We start from the raw sequence: 25,842 nt of genomic DNA on the forward strand, positions 1-25,842 counted from the left end.
AGAGAGAGAGAGAGAGAGAAAGAGAGAGAGAGAAGTAGAAGAGGAGAGGAGTAGAGTAGTCAAGTAGAGGCTGGCCATGAGCAAATGGAGAGAAGTGGGAAAGAAGGAACAAAGGGGCAAGAGCAAGAGAATGAGGAGGGGACAAGTAGACCCTTTTATAGTGTCAGGTATACCTGGCTGTTGCTAGGTAACTGTGGGGGTGTGGCTTAGACAGAATGCTAACCTTCAAAGCCTCAAAAATAGTTCTTTGTGGACTCTAACCCACAGCACATTGGCTGGCCCAACTGACTTGGAACTGTGTCACATATCTTGGTGTCCCTGTAACAGAATTCTGCCCGTTACAGAACTAGCACCATAGGGTCAATGTCCGATTCTACTGGCCTCTCAACGCTTGAGTGGCTAAATCTGGGAATTGTTTGTCCCAGGATCCCTTAGAGCAGGACGGCCTTGGGGGCAGCGCGTTCTTTACAGGAACTTTCATTCAAAGTGAAAGTTTTCAAGTGAGTTTTCACTTTCACACTCGGAGCGTTGGGCGTGTGGAGCTTTGTCTTCGGAACCTCCTTTATAAGCTGGTACAAGAATATGCATCTCCTCAGTGGTGCTAACTTCTGGGAATCTCCCAGCAGCATTGTCTGTCTACACCGCCCTTGTTAGCAAATCTTAATGGCTCCTGTTATTTTCCTAAATGCGTTAGACATTTTTTTCTTTCTTCTTTAAAAAAAATTTCTGCTATACATTTTGTTTTGAATTCTTTCTTAAAACTTGTTGAGAAGTGGTGGCAACACTCTGAATATTATGCTGTCTTGAAGTTTCCTCTGCCAAAGAAATGGGTCCGCTCCTTTAGAATCTACCTGAAATCGACAAAATGTAGTCAGATCCTTTGTCAGATAGCATGCATGGTCTCCCATCCCTTTCCTGACAGAGCCCTGCATCTTTGAACCACGAAGCCTCATGACCGGTCTTGGCTTTGCGTTTCCATCAGTAGTCTGGTCTTCTGCACTTACAGGAGAATTGCCTGGTAAGATCTGGTGACAGCATTGCAGGGTGTGTTGGGCCCTGAGACGCTGAACCCTTGTGCATTCCTCCCTCAAATTAGTTCAAAGGGCCCAAGAACCATAGGGTAAGATTACCACATCAACAACCCTCATTCTCCCATTGCTTTTCTGCACCAGTTACTTCTCCTCACTGTGCAGACAAAATGGGTGAGGGAAACAGAGGGAGGTTGGAAGGCTATGGTTTGCCTTACTGATTCAGTACTCCATGGCGTCTGAAGCATGGAGCACTAGCGTCTCATGTCTTGGCAGATCAGAAAGCACAGGTGCTATACCAGAACCCAGGGAAGTCTGTCCCTTAAAGCTGGATCCTAGGGCTATACCTGACAGTTAGGACCTATATCCTAATATTTTTACAACATCCCCAAACAAACCATGAGCTGAGGGACAGGCTCACTCACATGAGCCTGTCAGGGGTATTGCACACCAAAGCCAAGCATCCTCCCCATTCATTTCTGTGAGTTCATGCAGCCCTTATGTTTTCTTCAGACATGTGCTATGCCCTTGGTGGGAATGGACATGGAGCCAGCTTTGTCCCCTTCTTTCTTTTTAGTCCTCAACAGATATTTGGTGGATACTGAAGGAAGGTTGAATGAATGAATGAATGAATGAATGGAGGTTCTATCTAGTGTGAATTTCTAGGCTTTCTGAATCCTTACACAGCGGGCTAAATTAAACACTGTAATTCATATTGAAGTGTCTGTCCTGATCATGAGCAGTTCTCTAGGAATCTTCTTCTTCTTCTTTTTTTTTAACAAAGATTTATTTGTTTATTTATTTAATACATGTGAGTAAACCAAGGCTGTCCTCAGACACACCAGACGAGGATATCAGATCCCATTACAGATGATTGTGAGCCACCACGTGGTTGCTGGGAATTGAACTCAGGACCTCTGGAAGAGCAGTCAGTGCTCTTGACCACTGAGCCATCCCTTCAGCCCTCTAGGAATCATTTTATGAACCTGAAGTACCCAATCCGCTGATGTAATCAATACCACATCCTTTCATTATGGTTGGCAAAGCTTGAGTCTTGTTAAACCTCTTTGGTCAGTCCTGGCTACATATGGTTTCCTTGGGGTATACTTTCTCCAAAATAATGACAGATGAGAGAGTAATAATTAGCATCTGTGGTGGCCATTCTTGCTTGTCAATTTGATTACACCTGGCATTAACTAAAAACCAAAGCTCCTGGGCACACCCGAGAGGATTTTTCTTGATTGAATCCTCTGAAGCAGGGAGATCCACCTTAAATCGGGGCCACACGTTCTGGTGGCAGCCTATGGAAAGGACATGGAAGAGGGATGCTTGTTCCCTTTCCTGCTTGCCCTCACTTTCCTGTCATGTCCCTTCTTTCGCTGGTGTTAGAGTCTACTTCTTCAGGATTCTGGTGCGTGTATGCTGAAGACCAGCTGAGAACTCCTGTAGTGGTAAGTATTAAAAAAAAGAAGTCACCAACCCATGCTAGTGCCGGCTCCAGCGGGCCACATGGCATCTGTGGGGCATTTTCATCTCCATCAGCAAAGCGTCTCAACCCCTCCCACTAAGCTCCCAATCTCCATGCCACACTGCCACCGTCCACTCTCTGGATCCTTTAGCTATCTTGCCACCATGGCTAGCCCCACGTTGCTGTCAGCTACTCTCTGGCCCCAGCAGCAGCTGCCCTCTGTGACTCTCTGCTGTGAACTCTGTTCACAGTCCCAGCATCTGCCCCCTGTGCTTATAGTAACAACTCCCAGTAACCTGTTAAAATCAAAACTCTAAAAGCTTGTAATTTACCAATCAGATTTATGTCTTGAATTCTCATTCAACAAAACGTCCACACAGTAAACTCAGAACCAATTAATGTTGATATAAACTGCCCACCTAGATAAGAAGAATTGTCCTATAGAAATCCACCCCTTATGAAATATTCATAACTACCTGTGGCCCTTTAAGGCCACACAGACCTGGGTCATCCTTCTCCTCCTGCATCTTAGTTCTTTCTTTCCCTCCTCTCTCAAAATCTCTGTGCTCACCTTACTTTTTCACTGCCCAATCACAGGTCTTGTCTTATCTTGTGCCTGCCCTCACCTGCACATAGACAACAATCCACAACATCCAGCCTCGAAGCTTGGATTCTTGGACTTTTCCTGGGAGACAGCCATTTTTTAAATAGTTGTACTGTGACTTACAAGCCATTCACCAACCAACCAACAACCAACCAATCAACCAACCCAACCAACTAACCAACCAACTAGCCAACCAACTAACCAACCAACTAACCAACCAACTAACCAACCAACCAACCCAACCAACCAACTAACCAACCAACCAATTAACCAACCAACTAACCAACCAATCAACCAACCAACCAACCAACTAACCAACCAACTAACCAACCAACCAACCAACCCAACCAACCAACCAACCAACCAATCAATCCATCAATCACTCACACAGACAGTTCTACTTCTCTAGAGAACTGTAATAAATTATCTATTTTAAAAGCCAGACAATGAGGTAATGACACAAAAGCCATATTCTCTTTATTTTGGGAAAGAAAGCCATAATTATGCATGGATGGGCTGGGATCACAGAAATGCAGCCTATGGGTCAAGTCAAGCAGAAGCCAGGACAAGAAGAGCTTGGATGTCTTGATGATTTGAGATCTTGCTTGCTCTTTACCCATCTAAATCCCATTCATTTTTCTCTCTCTGCTTTCTTACCATTGGTGAATATTATCTATAGGAGATAATGGGTTTCATCAAGACATATTCACATACTGTCACATACATACATAACTCACCCTTCTTTTCACCTCTCCCCAAGCTGGCACCTTCTACATTCATGACTTTAAGGATAATCTAGACACCTGCACATGTGAGAAAGCAAGAGGTTGGGAGAGGGACTTAGCCGCTAATGGCTAGGCTCACACCCGGAAATATAAAGGAGAAATCAAGAACCATTTCTTTTGAGAAATGCTCATGTTTGGGACTCAAAAAGGAGTCGTGGGGTATTAGAAATAGCATTTTACCGTCCTTTGTATTTCTAAGTGACTGTTCCTTCTTTAAATAGCTTCCCCATAAATTTTATTCTTTCTTTTCATAAGTGACATATTCCTCCCAAGGCCCATGTAGCTCTTGTGGCTCTTTATAGCTGGAGTGGAATTTTCTCTCCCATTTAATGGTACTCTTTGTGCCATTATAGGGAAGTTCTTTATTTTGGCTGCTTTGTCGATTAACATTTTACAGTTAGAGAAAAGATCTGTAAGGTTTTATTTCCCCTCTAATTACTGAAATCCTGCAGCTCAGAGCTGACATTCACAGTGTGAGATTTTATGCAGCATTAATCTTGTGTCCAATTTCTCCTGGGTCACTGTGTGTAGATGGCTCCTGTTGGCCTTAATAAGAAGCAGGTGGGCACAGCATGTCTGCAGGCCATGTGTTCCCAGCTGCAGATTAAAGAGAAGGTCCCCAAACTTCATTTCTAACTGCCCAGGATTGAAAGATCAGGATTAACTGGAAACAGAAGAATAAATCTGGTGTTTGAATAAATGAAATGATCATGTCTCTTTGTTTAGAAAAGACATTTCTGTGGGTAGAATGTATTGACTTTTAAAACATAGCCTAGCCCAGCAGAAGCTCTTTTATGATTTTGCCTTTAGAAAGGCAAGAAAAAAATGTAAATACATTATGTTTGTTCAACAGCAAAGGCAAACGTAGGACCCCAAGGCACTAACGATCGATGTTTCTACAGCTGACCTGAACACAGCATTTGGTGTAAGAAGAGATGGATACTCAATGACAAATACAGAAAGTTATGGAACCTCCTGTCATGACTTTATTCAAAGCTTTCCTTAGTTGGTAATTACAAAGATCAAATTATTAGCAACGTTAAAACATCATCAGGGGAAAGGCTGTGCTGTCATGCTCATCTGTTTGCTTTGGGGGCAATTCCCTGCTGGGAGGAAAGATTCTAGGAGATAGTTATTTTCACAACAGGATCATAGGGGGAGTTACTCAAGGTCAAATGCCCTTAGGAAATATAGCAAAATGAAGGACCACACTGTCACCTGGTGACCATGTCCTGAAATTACAGTAATGTCCTCTGTAGCTGTTCTCCCAACCCCACCACCTTTCCCTACTCTTTCTTATTCCTGGTGTCAGACAACACCATGGACTTCAAGCTGGAGTGACAGGAAACAAAAACACATCAGCATTCCCCACTTTATTCATGGGAAATGAACGTGTTAAGGAGTGGCTAAACCTTGGTATAAGAAACGACAGCTTTGAGATTTGTTGCCTAGGAATTCACAGATTACTGAGCCCTGATGAACTTTAATTTCTCTAGAAGTAACATGAGAATTTGATTAGACCACACCTAAGCTTCAGGTCAGGCGTGGGTGTGGGGGAAGTACAATGTAGTGTGGCTAATTGTATGCCAATGGTTAGTTATTCTTGTCCTCATGGTTACCATTACTTCTGTATGCTATGGACCCTGGGTGGGCTGACAGAGAGGGAGGCTTCACTGCTCTAACAGTATGAGTGCTCATGCATGATACACAATAGAGCATTCTAGACAACTGGTAGCTTCTCAGAATGGTCCCTGAACACGGTGGTGGTTGTTTCCCTTGTCCTTATGGAAGTTCCCTCAGGTGCTGGCAGCCTGGAAACTCCCCGTAGTGCCAGTGGGATGGTTTACTACTCCAGAGTTCCTGTTGATTCCCCATTGGTCAAGAGGCTATTAAAAAAAACTTGCAGTACAGTAGATCTGCACCCTGATGTTGATCACCAGAGTCTGTTTCCTGGGTTTGTGACTCTGCCTCTCTTAACCCATTCCTGGATCCCAGTTCCCACGGCCACTGTTGTCATTTCTTTTATAATATCTTGGCTTCTGAAGGACCTTTGCTATACATTAAATTGTCTTTCAGGGATGAGTGTTAGCTGTTGTTACAGAACCAGAACTTGTTGAGCTTGAGTTTATGTTGTATTTTCTATGGGCTTCTGTATTATATACAACATCGATATAAGGAAGTACCTGAGGCTATGTATATTATAAAACAAAGAGGTCTATTTATCTCATAGGTTGGTAAGTTGAAGATCTAAGATTTGGCCTCTGTGAGAGCCCCCTTGACTGAGTCATAAGAGAAAATGACATTATAGTAGGAACATGAGCTAGAAGGAAGAATGATGATTGATGATGATGATGATGATAAGAGAGAGGGGGGAGAAAAAAGAGAGAGAAAGAAGAGAAGAGAGAGAAGAGAGAGAACTAAAGGAGAAGGGAAGAGGACGAGACAAGAGTGTCCTGCGTCCAGTAATGGCCTCCAACAAGTCCTGCCTCTTACAAGTTCCACCATCTCTTTTTTACTAATGTTTTCAAATATATCCTTTTATTTTATATGTAGGGTGTTTTGCTTGAATGTACATGCATGGTGCCTACAGAGGCCAGAAGCATTGTCAGATCTCTAGAACTGGAAGTAAGGACAATTGTAGGCTGCCATGTGGATACTGGGGATCAAACGTGGGTGTCCTTGAAGAATAGCCAGTGCTCTTAATTGCCAGCTACCTCTTCAGTTCTTTTTACCACTCTTAGTATTTCTATATATACTGAAGACCAAGGTCCCAACTCATCAGTCCTTAGGGCACACACTCAAACCTCGTGCATTCATAACAGATCCCACTGAGGTCATACCATAAGATGTATAAAAAAGATGCAGGGCATTCCCCACTTGAATGGTTTACTGCTGACTGCATGGTGTGAGGAGTCCTGGAGGCTACGGAATCCCAGGAGCCATGATTTCTCCATCTTCATTCCACCTGGCTGGATAGAAGCTTCATTGGCACCCAGGACTCACGTAACGTCTCCTTCAGAGTCACAGTCCTACCTCATGGCCAGCTGTAATTATCACATAGAAGGGGATAGAGGGATCAAGGCAGACATATAAACTGGCACTTGGTGAATTTTGGACTCTGAAGTCACAGTCTATCCTATGTTGCTCTGGTTGTCTGGACAAGCACTAAACTTCCTTAAGACTTGATTTCCTAATGCATAAAATAGTGAAAGTGAGACTATTGCTAGGTACATCGGGGAAGTAAATGAAATGATTTGTGGAAAAGGCACCAAACAGGGCCTTAGGCATTGTTCCTACAGTCTCTCATGGCTCCCAGTATGTGTAATAGAGTGCTCTGTCTAGACTTCCTGACAGTAGGGTGCTCTGTCTAGACTTCCTGACAGTAGGGTGCTCTGTCTAGACTTCCTGACAGTAGGGTGCTCTGTCTAGATTTCCTGACAGAGTGCTCTGTCTAGACTTCTGACAGTAGAGTGTTCTGTCTAGACTTCTTGACAGTCTCCAATTATTGCTATCTAACTATGGTTATCATCAGTAACTATTCATGATACTCATGAAGCTTATTTATCCATGACTTATTCTTGTCCCTGAGTGTTCTCTAGGGCTTTGTACACTGTATTTTCTACAATGCAATGTCACAATGTGTGGAACCGTTTTGGGTAGGGATTTGGAAAACAAAACTGTGCCCTAAAACCTGGATGCACGTTTTCATGCATTCTATATATTTGATCGATTTATTCTATCTGCAAATAAGTGAAGACTAAATGGGATTTATTCATAATCTTACAAACCCAGGATCTTTGAAGTCAAAGTGTCAGACTCCTGTTTGCAGAGTGACTGTTCATTGTAAATTTTAATTATAAGGCTAATGTGAGCTTTATTTCCTCAACCAGGGTCTCATGGACAAGAAGTCCCAAGTTCTGGGAATTTCTGAGACCATCAGAGAATGAGTAAGAGATCAAACTTCAATGAAACTCGGGGCAGCCCTGGGTTCCCACTTATAGAAAAAGGAAGCCAGCTGTGGTTAATTCATGTAGAACTCTGTCATGTCATCAATTCAGTAAGAGGGGCTGGAAAACCTTCCCTGGAAATCTCATGGAGTCTGGACAAGGGTAGGTGTGGGGTAGCTGGCAGAAATAGCCTCCTGTTGTCTCACATGATTTCATCTGAGCTCTGGCCCCCAAAATATTAGACACCAGGAGTTCAAGCTTTGATGTCACCATTTCTAGAACCTGAGACATCAGTGGGCATGGGGAAGACTTGCTTGCTTGTATACAGAGGGAAATAACTGGCCTGTCTTTGGGAGAGGAAGCTCCTTACCCTGGCTTTAAAGGGAGGCAAATGATGGCTCTCAGCAGAAGTGTTAGCACTGATAGGTGTACAGTCATTGGTATCATTTCACACAGCTGGTGATGGTGCCAACTGGTACTTTGGAAAACTGGAAACACTGGCTAAAGTCATATGTGGGTAATAGATGACTCGTCAATCCTGCTTTCACTATGGCCTTGCCCTGAAATATCTACACCACCCCTATCCATAATAGCTCCAAACGGGATGCTACTCAAATATGCACACAGTGGAATGAATGAATGCATTGTGGGGCAATCATAGAATGAAATACATATTGCATATGATAATTATGCAAGAACTATATACAGCAAAATGGGTGAACCTTAAAACGGTGATTTTTTTAATGAAATTGTTCAGTCTCAGTAAGGAACATGATAGGTGATTCTGCTCATGTAAAATTTGAAAACAGAGCAAATGAATCAATCTGCTAAAGTCCAGCACATGATGATGAACCTTGCACAAGGTAGAGGATAGACAGGGAACCTGACTGAAACTTCTGGATTCACGTAATACTTGAGATCTTCAAGCTTCATGGTGGATATTGACTTTTTCTTTCTCTCTTTCTTTCTTTCTTTCTTTCTTTCTTTCTTTCTTTCTTTCTTTCTTTTTTTTTTTTTTTCGGAGCTGGGGACCGAACCCAGGGCCTTGCGCTTGCTAGGCAAGTGCTCTACCACCGAGCTAAATCCCCAACCCCTTGACTTTTTCTGTAAGGATAGTATACCTTGACAAAAAAATCTTGTTTGTTTTCTGAGACAAGAACTCTTTTTGTAGTTCTAGATATCCTGGAGTTCACTATGTTGGTCAGGTTGGCTTCAAACTCATGGAGATACTCCTGGCTGTGGCTGTGGCAGTGGCTATAGCTGTGGCAGTGGCTGTGCCTCCTAAGTATTGGGATTAAAGGTGTGAGCTACCACACCTAGCCAGAAAGGCTTTTTTTTTTTTTTTGGTTCTTTTTTTCGGAGCTGGGGACCAAACCCAGGGCCTTGCGCTTCCTAGGTAAGCGCTCTACCACTGAGCTAAATCCCCAGCCCCCAGAAAGGCTTTTAAAACTGGTGTTCTCATTCATATGAAGATCCTAGTGCTGAATCTTTTGATTTGAGTGCTTAATTTGGAACCCAGAGAAGCCAGGAAACTAGAAAGAGGCATGGGTGGGAGAAGGAAGAAGGATCTTAAAGGAGAGGGGAAAGTAGAATGCAGGAGATATGAAGGGGACAGGGGAATAATGGGGAGGGATGTTTAAGTGGGTGCGAATGGTAGAGGAGGAATCAGGAAAGGGATAAATAATTCTATAGATGTTTGAATGGGCTCAAAAGTAAACATAGTTTCTCTCTCTCTCTCTCTCTCTCTCTCTCTCTCTCTCTCTCTCTCTCTCTCTCTCTCTCTCTCTCTGCCTTATGCAGAGGTGATTAATGCTCCTTCCACGAGCCATAAGCTACCAAGCAAAAAGCACACTGCCAGTCAGGCAGAGGAAGCAGAGGCAGGTGAATCTCTGGGGCCAGCCTGGTCTACAGAGTGAGTTCCAGGACAGCCAGAGCAACACAGAGAACCCTCAAAAACCAATAAAACGAAATCAAAGCAAAATGAAAAAAAATAACAACCACCACCACCACCACCACCACCACCACCACCACCACCACCACCACCACCACCACCATCAGGAACAACAAAAAAAGCACACAGCCAGGCCAGGGGTTACCTCTTTTTCTGTTGTTGGTTGAGGGTGTCCTGAAGAGACCCCAGACAATATAGGCTATTGTCACTGTCCTTGGTCGTCCACCAGAACTTGAGGTTAACACCCTACTGCTGAAGACACACATTGGTGAGAGGGCATGGAAAAGTCCATCTGCTACTGACCAGGAAGCACCTCGCATGCCATGCTGGCTGGCTTTCATAGTACCCGAAGATGTTATACAGTCTGCTGCAAAGACAAAGGTCAATTAGCAGCGTCATCAACCTGTGAACATTGTGAGCCACAAACACTGTGAGTCAAAGTAATGACTGGATGGGCAAACTATATCCAGGACGTGTCTTGACTTTATTATAGCATGATTATGACATTATTGCTATAGTTCCATTTCAGTATTAATCATTGTTAGCTATGAATGTGCCTATTTTCTATATTCAGGCGGTGAGATTTTTGCATGACAGTTATGGGAGTAACTAAACCAATTCTTGATTGATCCCCTTCATAGGAAGAAATGCATTCTCGGTGCCATTCCTCTGGCTGTGAACCTTGTGTGAGGTCTTTTATAGGCTTCAGGGATAGACCTGCTATTACTCTGACACTAACGGACACAGTGTCAAACTTCCCTCCACATCTACCTCTCTCTACCCACAGGCTAGTGTGGCTCTCAGACCTCATCAGAGAATAATTGTCTGTGGAAAGCTCAGCTACAAATGGGACATCTCCATCTCAATCCCCCACCCCTCACCCAAGGCTCAGGGATAGAAAAGAAAGGGAGAGACGGTATCACCCGAATGAATACGACAGGGCTGCTGCACTTATGAACTCGAAGCAGCCGGGCCAGCTTATACAAATCCTGTACAAGATCAAGACAGATAATATGAGAGAGGGAGGGAGGGAGGGAGGGAGGGAGGGAGGGAAGGAAGGAGGGGTTACAGACAGTCATGAGCTGCCATGCAGGTGTAGGGAATTGAACCCTGGTCTTTTGGAGGACCAGCCAGTGCTCTTAACCACGGAGCCGACTCACCAGTCCCTGTACTCTAATTTTTACAGTAAAGGTTTTCAAAGGTGTATATAGGGAAACTCACAGTATATTCAGGGTTTAGCACTATTTCAGGCTTAAGACAGCCGACAAAGCAGTGGAACCCATTCCTCACACACAAGGAGAGAAACTATACTCCGTGCAGATGAACCCAAGTGGGATGGCGGGGCGCTGGGGTAACACCCAGGCTTGGCACGCATGGCCTCAGTTTTTCAGGGACTCCATTTTCTCAGTCTGCCCAAGCCATGACTGAGACACATCAGCGGAGGGTGGACTTTGTCAGAATGAGTGTGATAATGGCTTCCAGGGCGCCTGGGAAGTTTGCTGGATTGAATAAATGCAGGCTGCCGTGACTCAGTCATCTGAAATCAGATGATACACAGTCATAAAAACAATAACACCCTCCCCCGGCCCCCACTTCGCCCTGGGAGGACACTAAATTGTCGTGATTCATTTGCTGTGTCCTACCATCTTTCTTTCATGTTCTAAATCTGGGCTCTGTGAAAATTCCAAAATCATATCTTTATTAACTCTTTGAGGATTTTATACAATCCATTTTGACCATATTTACCGCCCCCCCACCTATCTGCTCCCTCCACCTCCACCTTCCTATCCATCTAACTTTGAGTTTCCTTGTTTTTCTTTCTAAAAAAGACTCATTGTGTCTAGTTCATTTTGTCCAACTTCTCTAGGGTGTGAGACCTGTACAGGACTGGGTTGATAAACCAGGGGGACACACCATTAAAGAAAGCCACCTCCCCCACTCCTAGCAGCTATAAAATGCTAATAGCTCCTTAGCTAGTGTTGGGCTTTCCTGTCAGCCCGTGCTTGGGTTTTGTCTGCCTTGAGCCTATGCAGGTCGTGCACAACTGTCATGTTCACTGTGGGGTTTACAGATGCACCTGCCTTGTTCTACCTGGAAAATGCTGTTCCTTTGAAGTCACCTACCATCCCTGGCTCCTCTAAAACTTCTTGTCTCTCTTCCATGAAGATCCCTGAGCTCTGAGGGAAGGTATTGCATATATGTCCCATTTTGGCTGAGAACTCCTTCACTGAGCTTTTGCAGTCTCAGTCCCTTGGTTACTAAGATGCTTGTATTTTCTTTGGTTGCTAAGATTCCATTATTTGCTGAAACCCCTATGGATGGCTTTATCTAGACCCTGAAGAATCAAGGTAACTCTGCTAATGGGAAGCTGTTGAGCTTGCCCACCTGGACATCGGGCAACAGCGCTTTAAGCCTCTTTGGCATGTTGCGAGCTTGTGCTAATGTAGCTTAGAAAAATCACACGCAGAAAATCTCATCTAACCATCTAAGTCTGACATGGGATGGCTTTTCCTTCTCTTCCTGTTGGTTTAAAGGCTGCCCAAGCATAAGATCGTATCTGACACAAACCCTCCTATTTGTCAAGTCACAAAGTGAGTTAGACAATGCTTATTTATGTCTTAAGAAATTAAAACACACCAAATCTAGCTTTCACCTTTCTCCCCCTGTGGTTACTTCTAGTAATTGAAAGAGAGAAGCCATTTTGCTCTCTCGATGGCTGCAAAATTCAGATTTGCAAAGTAATCCAGTATTTGCTCTCTGGCTTGTCATCTGTGATCAGGCAGTGTTGCAAGGGAAAGGACAATGCTGGGCTGGTACCTCAGAGCTCAGAGCCTGGTCTACAGGCTGTTGATAGATGAGGGCAGAGGAATGGTTCAGGAAATGTTTGTTTTTACCCCAAAGGTTTTGCCCCAAACCCATAGATACCTCTCAAGGACCTAGGAGAGTCTTGTAGTGAGAGAAGACATCCAGAGGAAAGGCTGGCCCAAGGTTTGAACTGCAAATCAAGTACCCATCTGTGACCCATTTGTTTCACACTAGTCACTGTTTAGTCTCTGTTGGTGAGGAGCAGCATCCAAGACAAGCAAGTTGCCTTAGGCTCCTGTCCTCAGTGCCTGACTCCCAGCCCAGGACTCTGGAGTCAGGGGGCGTGGTTTTGCCTGCTTGTTCAGCCACTGTGAGGGTTTCAAATCTTGCATTCTTGGGGATGAAACTTCCCCATCACCTACCAGTGCCTGGAGTCTTTTCAGAATTAGTTCTTAAGGTTTGGTCTGAAATGGAAGCCAGCAACTGCTTAAGCTGCCCACCCTCTTCAGGAGACCTCCAGACCCCCAGAGCCATCTGACTGATTCAGTAATGGGAAAGGGGAAGAACTCAAGAGAGGAATGCACCACACAGATTCTAGGTCAGTTGGTCCTGACCCCATTCCACTCTTCTGGGACAGTGAGAGAGAAACAGGAGGCAGACGAAGAGGAACGGAATAGGAAGAGATCTCATGGTGGGAAAGATCTCAGGTTTGATCTCTGCCTCTAATGGCCGGACAAATCTATACTGAATTTAGATTACACTTGCAGAAGTGTATCCATTGAGAATATTTCTCCTTAACCTGTACTCCTCTGCTCCCATTTATACAGTGGCTTCTTGGCAAATTCTTATCTGTTACACAATATCAGCTCTTTGTTGATACTCAACACAGTGAATTCAAATTTGGGTGTCTCAAGTCTTTTGAGAGAAGTTTCCTATTATCTCCCAAGAATAAGTCTCCCTTACCAGACTTTGTCTAGGAGGTAGGGGGAATTCTAAGCAGCAGACACTTTTAGAACCACATACGTCATTAGTTCTAGCATCTAAGACATGACATTAGACAAAGACCAATCACTAGACATAAGGTTCTATTGTAGACTAAGTGACCTATGATACCAGAGTCCTCCACAGAGCTGAGCTAGACCTTAAGAGACATCCAGTGTGTAACAATAGATGGAGTTTTAGGACAGAATACTGTGAGCTGTGCCCAACAAGTAGAGAGTGTACCAGATCATGTGCTTCTGTTTTTCTGTTACAAGAAGGAAGCTAAACTCCTTAACTCAGTGTGAGTCTTCTAGGCAACACATCTCCAGTTCACAGGACCACAATGGCTTCTCTAAGGCTTTAGAAGCACCCAGGCATGGCAGTGCCTTGCCAGATACTTTTCCAGCAAGCCTGGTCAGAAACCCCAACATCACCATCTAAAGCTAACAGCAAGTAAGTATCTTTGTTGGGTTCACAAGCAAGAATCCACAACATTACACGAATTGGTCACTCCCCAAAGCATGGTGGTGTCAATTAGACCCACTCCCACATGCTTCAGCCACATAAGAGATCCTTGGCTGCCAAGATCACAGTGACCTTGCTGAAAAAATGTGATCAAGGCAGATTTCAATCCCCCTCCCCACCCAAGGGTTTTACTTCTGGCTGCTTACTGAAGAGAAATGGAAACACTTGTCCCCATAAAGTTTATGGTTATATTCATAACAACTTTACAAATGTCCCAAACGGAAAAGAATTTGAATGTCTACCCGTTAAATAATGTCTAAAATTTGGCCTGTTTATCCAATGGAACAGTAGAAACGAGCAGACAAGCACAAACTACTGATAATGACTCGCAGGAGAAGGGACAAAACCCAGTTTGTAACCCCCCCACTTTGGCTCCTCCATGTGCATAGTTTTGCATTTACAGAACCAACTACCTTTAAAGGAAGGGAACAAAATCTTTTGACTATTAGACTTTTGACTATTAGGTGTTTATGCTCGGCCTCGATGTAGTTACTATGTACTTCCACTAGATGGCAGACGTGATCCAGGAAGATCCGCGGGAATAGCTGCTGCATTTCAAGGTCTCCCCGTCTAGGCTCAGGAAATTGGCCAGCCTTATGAGGACTCAGTGGGAACGAAAGACCATACTGAAAAGCGCAACAGTGGAGATATGGAACCTGAAGAGACCACGTCCAGTAGATAGACATGGCCTCCAGTGGAGGGGTCACCAACCTATCTTTAAAATTTTTAACCCAGAATCGTTCCTGACTAAAAGAAATATAGGCACAAAAATGGAGCAAAGATTGAAGGAAAGGCCATCCAGTGACCGGCCCAACTTGGGATTTACCCCATAGGCAAGCACCAAACCCCAACACGTTTTGCTTGCAGACAGGAACCTAGCATGGCTGTCCTCTGAGTAACTCTCCCAGCAGCTGACTGAGACAGATGCAGAGACTTACAGCCAACTATTGGACTGAGGTCAGTGACCCCTGTGGAAGAGTTAGGGGAAGGACTGAAGGAACTAAAGGGGATGGCAACCCCATAGGCAGATCAACAGTGTCAACTAACCCAGACTCCTGAGCGCTCCCAGAGAGTAAGCCACCAACCAAGGAGCATACGTGGACTGCCTTGTCTGGCCTCAGTGGGAGGGCCTGAGCCTAATTCTGTAGAGACTTGATGCCCCAGAGAACAGGGATGGGGTGAGTAAGTGGGGTTGTTGGATAGGTGAGGGAGTGGGGTAGAGGATCATCCTCTCAGAGGCAAAGGGAAGGGAGATGGGGTGAAAAAATGCCTAAGGGTGGGGGGACCAGGAAGGAGTGCAACATTTGGAATGCAAATAAATGAAACAGTTAAAAAAAATGGCAAATGAGTTCCCACCCCGTTTGGGGGCCGCAATCCTTCCTCCTGTTATTTCACAAGAGCCCCCAGTCCCCCTATGTTTGGCTGTGGATGTCTGTTTCTGAGTCAGCTGCTAGGTGGAGCCTCTCAGAGGACCACGTGCTCCTCTCTGCAAGTCTAACAGTATCATTAATAGTATTAGGGAATAGTGCTTGCCCATGGGACGGGTCTCAGGTTGGGCTCTTTATTGATTGGCCATTCCCTCAGTCTCTGCTTCATCGCCCACACCTGCATTTCTGGTAGCTAGTATACACTTGGGGTTGAAAGTTTTGCAGGCTGGTTGGTGTGTCTGTCGATCCACTGGGGTTCCCGCCTGGCTATAGGAGGTGGCCTCTTCAGGCTCCATATCTCCAGTGCTGTGAGTCACAGCTGAGGTCAACCCCATTGATTTTTGGGTGCCTCCATTATCACAGGTCTCTGGGTTGCCCTGGAGATGCCATCTACCTCCTCACCCCTGTCAGCTGCAGACTTCCATTCAGTTTTCACGGCCATCTGGCTATCCCTCCAATCCTTCCCCACACCCGTTCCAGAACCCCACCCCCATTCCTCTCCCTATCCCCCCTCCCTCCCACTTCCTTCCCTCCATCTGCCTTTATTTTATTTCACCTTAAAGCGAGATTCAAGCTTCATCGCTTGGGCCTTCCTTCTTGTTTAGTTTCTTTGGGTCTGTGCAGTATAACACGGCACCTGTAGGAAGACCAAGAGAATCAACCAGTCTGAACCCTAGGAGCTCTCAGAGTCTGAACCACCAACCAAAGAACATACAGGGGCTGGGCCTAGGTTTCCTCACTCATCTGTAGTAGATGTGCAGCTTGACTTTCATGTGGGTCCCAAACAACGGGTTTGGGGACATCCCCAAAACTGTTGCCTATACATGGGATATGTTCTGCTAGCTGGGCTGCCTTGTCTGGCCTCACTGAGAAAGGAAAGGTCTAGCCTTGCACAAAGTGCTAGGTAGTGCCAGGGTAGGGGGGATACCTAGGAGGGACCACCTGCTCGGAGGAGAAGGGGAGGGGAGATGGAGGAAGAATTGTGGGAGGGGTGACCAAGAGGTAGGCAGTGAACAGGATGTAATGTAAATACCTAAGAAATAAATGGTGAAGGAGCTGGGAGCTGGGCTTCCAGAAGCTCGGATTCAATAATAGCTTTTTCCATAAGTGCTCAGATGAACGTAGTGAAGCTCCTAGGGAAGTCCCAGAGAGTCCAGGAAAGTAATAATACATCTACCCTCCAAAATCTGCAGAAAGGAGGCAGAGCCATGTTTCTAAGACAAACAGCAGGGGTGGGAAGGAATTCAGAGGGACTAGAAGGTATAAAAGGAAAGGCAGAGAGGTTTCAGGACAGCCAGACACTGGTCTGAAGTAAGACCAAGGGAGGAGAGTGCCAGGGGTCCTCCAGAGGAGAAGCTGAGATGTATTTACAATGTTTTCCTGGTTTCCTCACCTTGACCCTCCTGTTGCAAAGAGAGATGCCACTTGAGTGGATTCCGACTTCCTGGCTTGAAGGAGAAACATGGGTAGAAGAGAAAACAGACTCAACCCAGTTCACAACCAACCCAGGGCGTAAGGACTCCTGTGATGGGTAGAGCAGAGCTGTGTGGAGGGTAATACTGAAGAAACAAAGTGAAGAGGGGCTTTCTAGTTCCCATGAGCGTATTTGAAGGCTGACCAAACAGTGTTGATAGTGATGAAAAATTTGAGGATACTGATGCTCCTAGGAAGAGCTGAGGAGAAGGTTTATTGTAGATCTGAGGGAGAGAACAGCCAAAGGCAACTGAAAGGGTTCAGGTTGAACCCAGGCGAGTGAGCCAGTGGTGGCCAGGAACCAGGGATCAAGAGGGCGAAGAGAAGGAAGAGTACCAGGAGACCACACAGCCAAAATGGCTGAGGTTATATAGAAATCAAGAAGCTGGAAGAAGGGAGAGGAAGCTCTGGGGCTGGAGAGGTTGAGGGTAAGGGGGCAGGGTATGACAGCCAGGAAGACTGCAACAGGTTCTTGTGAGGATGGAGTGAGGAAAACTGGTGGCCAGATTCTGTTTTGATTGTTTGATGGGCACCTCAGCCATTTCTCCTGAGTTTGAGACCTAATGTAGTTGGTAGAAGAGGGCTGATGTCATTACAAACTTTTCTAGAATAAGGAAATTGATGTATATGTTGTAGTTTTGTAGCCCTATCAAATTGAGGTTGCATACAGAGTTGCTTTGAAGGAGGGTTATTTAAGTCAAGGAAATGGCTATAAAGCTTTGAGAAAGATAGTTTGGAGATAGGGACTTAATTGAGGGTCCAATGTGACAATGACTTGGGAAGGAAGGAAAATATTCAGGGGGTTACTAGTGTAAAAGGAACAGAGAAAAAAAATTAGAAAGAACACACATGGTATCATGACGCATTTCCCAAGGGGATTTACCTCATACACCGGGGAAGGATTTGAAGCTTCCACTGCTGGGCCAAACGAGGCCAAAACGGTATGGTAATTAATGGATAATTAGAGTTAAGCCGCATTTTCATGCTTCCAAGTCTCTCCTTCATCCTTGTTATCACGCCAGCTTCCGTTTGAGAGTTCTCTTACTTAGAGTTTCTGCCTTCTCCTGCTGCCACGCTAGCCAGGGCTCTCTGCACTAGCCCATGTTCTGCTGAGCCGGGGGAAGCTGTGTGTCTGCCTTCTCCTGCTAGCAGGCTAGCCAGGGCTGTCTGCACTGGTTCATGATCTGCTGAGTTAGCTGAGGCCATGCATCTTAACTTCGCTCTCTCTGTTCGTGCTTGCTTGGTACACAATACAGCGGGGGCCGTACTTAAATTCCCCGCTCTTAACGTGAGTAACCATTTCTCCTCTTAACAGGGCGGTCATTTTCTTCACATATGGCTACCATCAGGCTCTAGAGACAGCCTCAAACATCTTTCCCAGCAACAAAACAGGAACAACTGAAAGGAGGTTCAAGACCCAACTTCAGAGCCGCCCAAGATGGCCGTTCCCGCTCCCACTCTTCCTCAGGACTGCAATGTCCCTGTTTTCTGGATCGGCTTTCCTGGTGTAAAACCTTCCTTCTCTGGAGTGTATAGAATAGGGAAACACACAGCCATGATGAGTATGTTGACTGATATCACAAAGGAGGAATACAGAGAGCAACACTGTCCACCTCGATAAACCTAGGCTCTGGGCCTTTATTCTTACAACCAAAATTAATTTCCACAAGAATCTTTTATAGCATCCTAGATTGAAAACAAAGGGCCATCCTTGGGGAATGAATACTAATAATTCAGCTGCAGGAAGCTGAGGAGGAAGCTCTCATAAGACGGCGAAACTGCGGGCTCAAGCTCTACTGTTCTAATTGTGTGTTGGTTCCCATGGGAGGCGATTGAATTACCCTTGAGTTACCAACCTGCTCAAGAAAAGTCATCTGTGGCTGACAAAGGCCAAGGTTGTCGACAAGCCGTGCCATTTATATACCTAATTGACAAATATTAATTATAAAGAGCTGCGTGTATCCTGTGGGGAAGAGTTCCTGTCTCCACCAGCAAGCCCTTTGCTAGTTTGTTTACAATCTACAGTGTATCATTGCTTTCCTTTGGAGACATGCAATTTGTTTCCTTATTATTTTCCTTAGCAGATATTTGAGTATCTGCTGTGAATTGATTAATTTAATGTTTGACATATTGAGCAACATTTGTAGTTTACAGAGTTTGGGAAACTTATTGCCAGGAGTATGTCAACAGGTGCGGGAGATTAAGGAGTCTCTACAGCTGGCTTCTGATACTGAACGCATTCTGTTTTAGTTGGAAAAGTGAGAAGGCTCCTTAATTACTTCTCAGCCTCAGCTTAGTTAATGGCAAAAATGAAGCTTCTGAATACCACCCTGGCACCTTGCGAATCTGGTGAGTCTAGAGGGAAACTTGTGTGAAAATGTTCTGCCAGTGTAAAATATTGGATGATTGTAAAGACAATGGCTCCCAGATGCTGAGTGGGAGGATACAATAGAATAAATCTATCATAGCCTCTATGGTTTTAAGCTAATTTTTAGTACATCAAAATGTTGGAATCATGAAAAACTACTTCCTTGTATTTCTAAACCAGTCCCTGGAAACATAATAGAGAAGTGAGCTGTGGGGAGGTTTTCTGATTTTATTTTATTTTACCTATAGACAAGCATGCTTTGAGATGCCATGAAGAGTCTTCCTGCTTGGGACTCTGTGAGCTTAATCACCTTCATGCTTGCAGCCTAAGCCTCACGTGGGGTAGCAGGTCTTTATAGTTTATTGCTTGGTTTTTGTCTTATTTTATCATAATGATAGCCATAATTTTAACTAAAGTAAGTATTGGCTATATCTGGTTTTGAAAGGTTTAATTATTGGTGCCACTAACCCTTCTTATCATCTCAGATGAACCACTGTAGAACTCTACCGACATTTGCTTTGTTCCCTGATACATTGTGGCCACAGCAATCACAAACCAAGAAAATGGCCCCTAGAGTTGCTTACAGGCCAATAGGATGGAGGCATTTTCTCAACTGGCGTTACCTCTTCCCAGATGACTCTAGATTGTGTCTTGACACAACAATTGACAAAAATCCAACTAACCTTTATTGTCACCATCTGATGGGATAGCACATCTGAAAATTCAGATCAAGTTGGTGATATAAATTACTCCTAATCCCACTGGCATCAAGGATACTGAAGATTTAGTTTATGAGAGAATTGATCAGTATCATAGTCCTTAAGGTAAATTTTGTCAATGCAGCCATCCTCTGCTGCATATGCAGCTGGAGCCATGGGTCTCTCTCCATGTGTACTCTTTGGTTGGTGGTTTAGTCCCTGGGAGCTCTAGGGTGTCTGATTGGTTGATATTGCTGTTCTTCTTATGACATTGCAAACTCCTTCAGCTCCTTTGGTCTTTTCTCTAACTCCTTCATTGGGGACCTTGTGCTCAGTCCAGAGGTTAGCTGCGAGGATCCACCTCTGTATTTGTCAGGCTCTGGCAGAGCCTCTAAGGAGACAGCTATAACAGGCTCTGTCAGCATGCACTTCTTGGCGTCCACAATATCATCTGAGTTTGGCGACTGTATATGGGATAGATCCCCAGGTGGGTTAGGTCTAGATGGCCTTTCCTTCAATCTCTGCTCTACGCTTTTCAGTCTCTGTATTTCCTACCACGAATATTTTGTTTCCCCTTCTAAGAAGGACTGAAGAATCCACACTTTGGTCTTCCTTCTTCTTGAGTTTCATGTGGTCTGTGAATTGTATCTTCGGTATTCCGAGCTTTTGGGCTAATATCCATTTATCAGTGAGTGCATACCATGTGTGTTCTTTTGCGACTAGGTTACTTCACTCAGGGTGATATTTTCTAGTTCCATCCATTTTTTCCTAAGAATTTCATGAAATCATTCTTTTTAATAGCTGAGTAGTACTCTGTTGTGTAAATGTACCACATTTTCTGTATCCATTCCTCTGTTGAAGGGCATCTGGGTTCTTTCCAGCTTCTGGCTATTATAAATAAGGCTGCTATGAATATAATAGAGCATGTGTCCTTGTTATATGCTGGAACATCTTTTGGATGTATTCCCAGGAGTGGTATATCTGGGTGCTCAGGTAGCACTATGTCCAATTTTCTGAGGAACCTGCAGACTGATTTCTAGAGTGGTTATACCAACTTGCAATCCCATCAATAATGGGAGAGTGTTCCTCTTTCTCTACATCCTTGCCAGATGTCTGTCACCTGAGTTTTTGATCTTAGTCATTCTGACTGGTGTGAGGTGGAATTAAATGATTTAGAACTTATGTAGACTTATATTTGAGGAAAAGGGTAAGGGGAAATTAAATGTAATGTGAACAGTCTCTCTCCTAACTTTAATGGGGTCCACAAAGTATAGTGTGATCATTATAAGTCAGTAACTGGGTTGGTAACCTTCTAAATAAAATGACACTGTGTATTCTTGGCACTCTGATAAACAGGTCTTGAAAGCCGCTGGAAGCATTGGACTTGAGTTTGGGAGGTCAGGCGAGCAGTGCTGTCCTTTTGTCTGTCTTCCACCCCAACCTCACCTTTCAACTGCAAAAAGTCTGGCAAGAATCTGAATGTTCCCAGAAAAGATTTTCAAGTTTGCTTTTCTCTTGGATGTTACATGATGCCTGGAGCTATTCACTCAGGGTCAAAATTATTAGTTCTTGCCTTTTTCCAAAATTGATTGAACTGGGCAGTTTGCCATCATAGTGGGAGTCAGCCAGCCTCCAATTTCAGAAAAAAGATAAAGAAGGAAAATATATTTAGAAAACAAAATAGATTTCATTCAGAAATAATTGAATTTGCTTTTTGAATGATTGATACAAGCTGGCCAAAAAAGTTATTCAATAAGAAAGCAAGAGGTTGAAATGTAGCTTGGATGGCAATGCTTCTTTTAAAAGTTAAAAACAAAGTTCTAACTATCAGCTCATACTTGGCTATACTCAACTCTGGTTCATCACAATTTGTCTATGAGTTTAGGAGATGTCCTCCTTCCAGAGACAATACTAGATACTCTGGGGACCCAGGAAGCAGGGTCTGTTAGCATTGTCCACTCTGCTGAACACTTGGGTGTTTGGGGAAGGGTGGAGTTAAGGTACTCTCTTGACTTTCTTCTTGTGGCATGGCTTGACCTTGGCCCATGAGTTAACGGTGATGTACAGTAGAGCCCGCCTACAGTCCTGTACGGTCAGCCTCTGCTTTTGTACGCTTGGGCAGACAGTCAGTAAGCATGGGCCATGCCTGCCAGATAACCTGGGAACATGTGGAGCTATGGTGATTCATTGTATTTTTTCTCAATCGTTTTTTTTTTTAATCATTTTTGTTCTTGACCTGTGGGAGTAGGATCTGGGATATGTGGTGAGAGTGGTGAGAGGTGAACGAAGTCACGTGATGAATCCTGGGAATCAGACTCTAGAGACCAGCATCAGGGTGCAGATCTGAGTTTATTGCACAGCCCATAAGCTTATGCAGTGTTTGAGCAGTCCCCAAACCCTAAGTCCTCGGCCAACCATATCTTGCCACACGTCACTGTGCCCCAATGAAAGCCCTGCCTGATGAAGTAACTCAGAAGGAGCAGGGTCAAGGGAGCATCTTCACCTGTTAGGACTTCCATGAAGACAGGCAAGCAGCCACTGCCCTGGCCTAGGTCCCTTTTGTTGTTTCACCTGTGCTCTGGGAGCCATCTTAGATCTAATGCCCTGTACTTACAGATCAGGACTCTTCGGGGAGTCATGAGCCTGTGGCGCTTTACTCTCCATCTCACTTTTTCATTCATAAAGAGATTGAGAGATAGATAGATAGATAGATAGATAGATAGATGATACATAGATCGATGATAGATAGATGATAGATAGATAGATGATACATATATTGATGATAGAGAGATAGATAGATAGATGATAGATAGATGATACATAGATCGATGATAGATAGATAGATAGATAGATAGATAGATAGATAGATAGATAGATAGATATCCATGCTCATGGATGAATGTTAAATCCTGGAGGTGAGATGCTCTTAGGAGTCTTTGGGAGACTGTTTCCTCAAACTTTTAACATGCATAAAATTCAAAGACAAACTTGCTAAAAGAAGACTTCCGGTCTAAGCATCTGAGTGGTTCTTGTGACTCTGTTTTACAAAGTTCATCATACAGCCAGCAAGGTATGCCCATTGTCTACTGCACTATGAAGACAACATTCGTAATTAGGATTAACGTCTTCTAACATCAGGGCCATTCCCACACACATATCAGAAGGGTGTCTTGCTTCCAGTCTCTAAACTCTGTTGTAACTTGATTCTCTGGTATTTGTGTAAGAGGAGTGTTCTCTCCTCTACCGACTGCCTTTAATAACACTAAGTCACACTTCTACACAGCTCTAGTCTCACGGCCATATTACAGAAAGTCTGGTCCAGAAGAGGAAGTTATACTTTCCATGATCCTTTCCCCTGGAGGACCCTCTTCTCCTCTAGAGATTACTCTTAGGGGATTGGAAGGACAGCAGGGGCTGTGCTATTCTCTTCAAGGGAAAATCTTACCCCTCTGAGCAAAACAGCTGCTACAGTCATCAGATCATCTGTTCTGCTCTCACAAGCTCATCCCAAGGGTTTGTTAACTGCTGACAGTGTCTCTTTGAAGAACAGGGTGGTGAGGGCTACTGAGGTTCCAGCCGTCTCCCCTATCGGATTTGTATACAAGTCTGCCCTAGTTGCACGTGGCCTCAGCAGCCTTGTGGTAGGTTCTAGAATACATAGGCTGTTTGCTCAGCTTAGCCAGAGGCTACACAGTCTGAAGGATTAGATGAAATGAACATGGCACCTCTCATGGCTACGACACCTTCATACACCTAAACCCCTTTAGATATCTCACCCCGGTGAGTAATTTCCAGGCACAGCTAGCCAGTCTCACATTCTGGAAGGGGCCGTTCTGAGAAGCTGATTAATGTGACTGAAGATACATTATCAAGAGTTTCTGTGAAGATGCAGATTCACAGAAAAGATGGATGAAAGTTGCCTGTCTGCAGGTAGATATCCTCTTGTCAGTCAGCATGGTGTCGGCTGTCCAAATTTATGTCAAGGAAAGCCAAATTCCATTAACATTTAGTATACCTCTGCCCTTAGAAATTACAGAAGAATCTCAGAGCAGATGAATGTCTCTTATGTGAGAGATTTATATTTTAGACAGCTCTATTTGTTTGAGGAATTCATGCTTCTCTGACACAGGAGGCAAGAGGAGAGAAGAGAGAAATATGCTGAAGGTGGGAGATTAAATAATTCATGGACTAGACCAATACATCCTCCAAATCCTATCTTACTGGGCTTCTTTTCTCTTGGAAAGTTATATGGATTTAAAGTATAGCTAATTATGGAAATGCCATTGTGAAATGCACTTTTTGTGTAATTACTGTGTTAAAATTGTATGACAGATTAAGGTAACGCCTGGATTTGCTGCTGATTTTTCTGGGGTGGTGGTACACATGTGGAGCTCTAGTTACTTGTACTGTTGAAGCATCAGCACACCTTGAACACGGGAGCCGGGACTTAAGTGTACCATGCCAAAGTGTTGCCTCCACTGATTTCAGCATCCACAGTAGCTCCCAGAAGTTGGAGATCACCAGCTTGGACATGCTAATTGACAAAGCCTCTGCTGTCTAGCATCGTCAGAATTGCAAAACTCTTCCTTACAAACACTGGTTCCTGCTGAATATGCACACATTGCAAGCAAGTACATGTTTGTACAATTGGTAACATGTTCACAAGCACACATACACACACACATGCACACGCACACACACACGCATGCACATGCACATGCTCAAACTTAGAATAGTTAAGCCAAGTGTCTGTTGTTAGTCATGGGAACTCAAGCAAAGATTTTCTTTTTAAAGATTTACTTGTTTTATGTAAGGACACTGTCTTCAGACACACCAGAAGAGGGCATCAGATTCCATTACAGATGGTTGTGAGCCACCATGAGGTTGCTGGGAATTGAACTCAGGACCTCTGGAAGAGCGATTAGTGCTCTTAACCACTGAGCCATCCTCAAGCAAAGATTTTTTTATGCCATTTAATAATAATTAACTTCATCAAGTTAATAGTCAAATACCAGAAGTTAGTAGATGTTACACTGATTAAGCACACCACATATTTCTTTTTGATTGTTATAAAGGGTTCCCTGGGCATTTATTGTTCTAGCTGTGACTGTCTCGTGTGCTGTATCTCAGTTGGGCTTTCTAAAGTGTAGATCAGTCAGCCTAAACACTGCCAGAGAGAGGAACATCCACCCAAGCACTGAGGGTCACTGGGAAGAAAGCAAACAAGCCCGTAGGCCCTTGGTGACTAGATCTGAGTGACTTTTGAGGGATGGCCTATGTGGGTGGGTGGCACCCGTTTGGCATAAATACATGATCATATACCAAGACAGTGCTCCACACATGGCATTTAGGCTGGGGTATTTGCCATATGGGATGCTCTTACAATTTTTGGAGATTATAATGTAACTATATAATTTCCCCATTCCTCTCTCCTTCCTTCAAACTGTCCTAAGTACCCCTTGCTCTATTTCAAATTGAAAGCCTCTTTTTCTTTAATTGTTCATACCTGTACATAACACACACACATACATACAGAATACACACATGCATACACATACATATATATCATATCTATCATATGCATCACATAAATACATTCCTAAGCACATGAACAATTGCCCTGTATAATGTTACTTGTGTGTGTATGTTTTCAGGTCTGAGCCTTTGGTTTTGGATAACCATTTTACGTGTCCTCCTCTGACAAAGGTCATCTTCCCACTTTCTACATCCCTCAGTTGCCTGTGGGTTTTGTCTAGGACTGAGGCCTCCTGAGCTCTCTCCC

This window comes from Rattus norvegicus, chromosome 9, assembly GCF_036323735.1.
Source record: "Rattus norvegicus strain BN/NHsdMcwi chromosome 9, GRCr8, whole genome shotgun sequence".
Taxonomy (NCBI): Eukaryota; Metazoa; Chordata; class Mammalia; order Rodentia; family Muridae; genus Rattus; species Rattus norvegicus.